This window comes from Engraulis encrasicolus, chromosome 11 (genome assembly GCF_034702125.1).
Source record: "Engraulis encrasicolus isolate BLACKSEA-1 chromosome 11, IST_EnEncr_1.0, whole genome shotgun sequence".
Classification (NCBI taxonomy): Eukaryota; Metazoa; Chordata; class Actinopteri; order Clupeiformes; family Engraulidae; genus Engraulis; species Engraulis encrasicolus.
The window spans coordinates 29,759,720-29,765,105 of NC_085867.1; positions in this window are offsets into that span (position 1 = coordinate 29,759,720).

Below are 5,386 nucleotides of genomic sequence, written 5' to 3' on the forward strand. Positions count from 1 at the left end.
TGTACTTTCTATTTTATACTGGGTTTGATTGCGCTTACCTTGGAAATGCACCTTGTAAATCGTACTCATCACAGTCATTGCTGCGTTTTTGACTCCGGTGCAGTAAAAAATCCCAAGGTCCTCTTCTGTGATGCTCTGAATGCTCAGATCACCGGATTGAGTCATTGTGTGCTCAAGAACCCTGAAGCGAGTGAGAGTGTACCGGCTTGATATGCTGATCGTTTTGGACCGGTTCGGATGGTCTATCGTCCATTCTATCATCCATTCCACTCGTTGCACGCCTGGATCCAAGTCACAGATCAGGGTGATGTTTTCTCCTCTCCGCACGGCCATTTCCACCAGTGCTGCTCCAGTGATGTTCGCCACACAGACACAGAGCATGCCTATAACTGTTCATCGGGTTGGGAGAAAAGGGCCATAAATGACTGAAACAAATAAATGAGGAAGATATGTGGTAAACCAAGCAGAGCCAGTTGATGGAACGACTTCATACATCAGAACCTTTCGAACAATTTCTTAGAGCATCTCTGCTCAAAAGGTTCTGACAGGTTCTGAAATCATTCCATTAACTGGTACAGGTTGATTTATATAGAGTAGAGTATACGTTTATTGATCCCAGGGGGAAATTAAGGTGTCAAGTAGCATACACACTTACATAAATAAAGACATTGCCCACAAGACGTAACACATATATTACACATAAAATAATCATCATATATAGCTCACTGTTACATATATTCACTGTTATGTATATTATTATATATTATGCTATAAAAGCCATTTCAATGTGAAAAATTCTATATTTTAGGTAGCACTGGGGCAATAAGAACTGGGTTAATGTTATCTGTTTTTTTCTCTCTTACCATATTCAAACAACAAAACAGTGATTTTAAAGGCATCAACTATTAAGCACAATTGAAAAAAAAAACATGTGCCTATATGGTGTTTTGGAAAAGCTCTGTATATAGTGGATGGGTACTTACAAATAAGCCTGGCGAGTGACATCTTGTGAAATGAAAGTGTAGATGACCTTCTCTTTGACTGCACCAGTGCTGATCTTTGCAGAAAAAGTTTGAGGTTGTTTTCCGGTGTAGGGGTGGGATCACTTTGCACAGTGAATGTTTCATACTAAAGCTGAAAAATGCCAATGCATAATACCAACGTTGTACACTGATGTAGCAGGTAGGGTTGTGCCGATAGACGATGTCATCGTCCATCGGCGATGGACAGCTGGCATCACGATGGACAGCCAACATCGTGATGCCAAGGAATTTGTATTTTTGAAGCCGCTGCTATTGCCATCATTACGGTGCTTGGCATAAACTGAAACATTACCGTAAAATCCTTAGTAGCAGCGGACTGCGCAGGTAGCAGGACTGAACGGACCGAGGTTGTCAACACAAGCCTCAAGCAGAGTGAATTTTATAGCTACGAAAAAAACCGCAATGGAATAAAAACAAACTTGTGAACTAAGCCCTACTATTGTTTGCTGCATATGAGTTCAAGTAAGTGTCTGATTGCCTACATTTATTTATGTGACCCAAGTTTCTACAACGGAGAGTCATGAGGCATTGGTTCTCCCTCCGGAGTAGCCTAAAGTGAAAGCAACAAATCGTTCAGCAACGGCGACAGTTTACCATTTCATGTTTAACGGAAATTCGACTCAAAATGTTTAATCTCTCCGCGATGGAGATGTTTTGTGAAGTAGACACACAAGATTGTAGGCTATACTTCTGATTAGCCCACTGCCAAGAGGGAGCGCAAGCGATTCTGCCCGCGTCTTTGTGGCTTCACCGCAATTGTTTCCAGTGATGAATTAAAAGTCTCGCCGTGTGCTTAAGAAACATTCGCGTCGGGTAATTTGCTAACTCGGGCTAAAATCCATTGCAAAACCTCGAGAAGGCACGCGTGGGTTCTCATCTCTTCCATTTGACAAACGTTCTGGGCTTCCCTGCATGGCTAAAGTTATGTACCGGTATGCAAAAAACGCCGTGACACAGCTGGTCTTGAAATAGAACTACGCCGTTAAATAACACACTCTAGTAGCAGCCTGCAGTAGGCTGCATCGCGAAATTTACTGAAAATAAGTTTCCACGCGGTGGAGTTTGGAAGAGCGGGCTTGAAGCAGCTGATGGTGACACGAGAGACAAGAAGGGCGATGGGGAGGGGTCGGTCGGGGAGAGTCGCTCTCACAGACAGCAGAGGAGCGACCATCTCTGTTGCAGACAGTAGCGCAGCTGGAGGAGGTTTAAACTTTTTTTGTAAGAATTTAAAAACTGTTAATATATTTGACTTAGGCCTACTCTTAAAGCAAATATATTAAAATAGTAGCTTAGTGAAAGCCAAAAAACGAAACATATGATAATTCAAAAAAATTTTTTTTTAATTATCCCCCCCCCCCCCCCCTCCCCCCCCCCCAAAGACGATGTCATCGTCCATCGCATCGTCTCACTGTAAACATCGTCAGCTGCCAATTAGGGGGACATCGCCCAAGCCTAATAGCAGGTAGAGGTTTTTGAGAAGAAAGTCAGCACGGTTTGAGCATTTTTAACACAATATTCAGCTGAGGCTTTTATCCAAAGCAACTTATTTAGGTACAGGACACTGATTACAGTCCCTGGGTCATTGTAAAAAGTACAACAAAATTGAACATCCCCTGTTCATTGAAGCAGTACATGGGTAGATGACGGATAGGCAGCAAAAAACATTTTTTTCACAAAACATTGTTTATGAGGGAAAAAAGTATATGTCTACGTAGTGCAGCAATTAATCTTTCAAAAAATCCAAGTGGTCACAATGTTGGTCTATTCATTGATTATTTATTTACGGTGATAAAGCAATTTGCTGAAAATATGTCCTTTGGTGTGACGTTAAGAAATAAATATATTAAGTAATGTAGAAATGGCTGGATGGAGTTTTATGAACATTGTTACACTCTTCATATTTATTGCAATTTTTTAAAGTCTTAATTTAAGGAGAAATGACCATTTAAGTATTTTTTTCCCCATTAGATGTGAGATTATTAGAAACCTTCGAGGAAAAACAGGGATATCTTTCTTTTAAATGTTCAAAATTGTCCGAATTTATACTAACTTTTCAGGGACGATAATTTGTTCTTCCCTAATGCAATATTCAGTGTTTATCAAACATATTGTTTAGCTCAAACAAATATTTGAGCGTTTAAAACATGTCACACCGTAGGACATTCATGTCACGCTAAAGGACAGAAATGCAAAACTGAGCCAAAAACAAATATATCAACATGATTATTTTGTCTTTTGATCATAATATAATGTTGTAGTCAATATGGACCTACACTTTACACTTATAAGTCTTTGAATGGTCGATTATCAGCCTATCATAACTCTTAATGACAGCCATGCGGTCATTAAATGTAGCCTGTAGAGCTCATAAGACTCATACTGAAGTGTAACCTTGGCATGACCATCACACTTTTGTAGGTATGCTATGACTGTCATACCATTGAATCTGTAGTGTGTAGTGGCCAGTGCCTGTTTGGTAGCTCAAGCTGGACAGCACATTTATGCTGTATATTGAGCTCTCCACATCATACTTTATTCATCTATACTCCTCTATATACTCTCTCACTGATCTTTCCTTCACTGTTACCGTTATATTTTATGGTTTCAAAGCACCATTAATGACATTTTATATCATTTGACGGTATCTAAAATCAACAGCAAATATTCATCAACAATGCATCAAAGTATAAATTCCAAAGGCCAATAAAGGAATAAGTAATTTGAATACACAATATTTATCTAGTCAAACAACAACAACAAAAAATGTACTACCAGTTGTTTTAAAAGCTATTTCTCAAATATCTAGTCCATTGGTGTGACCTGTTTGTCCTTTGGTGTGATACTCTAAAGTGTCACACCATAGGACTTTTACCATCACACCATAGGACTTTTACCATCACACCATAGGACTTTTGAGCTTTTGAGTTCATTTAAAGCCATGTCGTTGCCAACTGAAATACAATTTCACCTTTAGTAAGATGCATCTTCAGATATCTACATAAGAAAAAAATATGAAAAATATACACTATTGTCAAAATGTATTTTATGGCTGTCACACCAAAGGACTACAAAACTAATACATCTTGTGGTAGCAAAACATAATTGATTGACTGAAGAACTCTGAGAGAAAAATCTAAAATCCACCCTTGCCATTGGCTTCTTAAGGGTCTAAAGTCACAATTTATGTACCGCTGGAGCTTCAACAATAGATCATTATCCACAGAATTAACCAAAAATATGATGTCACACCACAGGACATTGTTTTCTGCGACAAAGTTTCATAAGTCCATACGGTCTCAGAAAAACAGGAAAAAAAATAAGCATTGCCACTTGCTAAAATAGACACCTTGAAAAACATGCCAGGGTTGTTTAGACAAATGACTGAACTTTGATTATTTATTTAAAAATGTTTTAATATGGAGAACCAGGCTTGCCTCAGTCACACCATAGAACAAATGTGATATTTGACTCAAAATTAAGTATGCTTATTTAAGCTCTGTAATTATTACACATTACTTTTTCACAACAACAACATTAGTTTAATCATTTAAAGCATTGACAATTTTGAAAGCATGAATTTACTTAATTTTAAGAGCCTGCGACAGCAAAATGTACACGTCACGTCATCTACCCACATACTTACAATTAAATGTTAGAAAATAACTAAATCTCACATAGTCTATATAACCATGTAGTCCAATCACACACATCCACACACCCAATTATATAATTCTCAAACCTCACCCACCCACATATGTCACAGACATACACATCCACATTAATGCTGTAGGTGTAACAGTATGGGTAAAAACTGTTTTCAGTCTATTTGTCCTGGTTTTCATGGGCCTGTATCTACTGGCAGATTACAACAGTTCAGAGGTTGTGGCCTGGGTGTGATGCGTCTCTTAGAATAGAATTGTTTAGGTAACGGGTGGAGTAGGAGGTAAGAGGGCAGCCGACAATATTCGCTGCTGCCTTTATGAACGCCTGGAGCTCTTCCCTCCAGGGCCGTAATGAGACATTTTCAAATACCGAGGTCAAATACTGCGGGCTGTAGTGCATACTGTACAGCACATTTAGAATACTTCAAACTCTTCAGTCAAACTCTTAAGTTCGTTTTCATTAGTCACTGTCTTGAGGATAAATGGGGGTGGTGTATACAGACTGAATTCATCATTGTTGATCATACATCGATTTTCATCATAGATCAATTTTACATTTCTGAAAAAAAAAACCTCTGTGTCCTCAATGGTAGTCACGGCCATGCTTCCCTCTGTGCCACACAAAGTATGCTCTCCAGTCCACTGAGGAGCAGTAGAGGGACACATGCAACTTCTGACCGA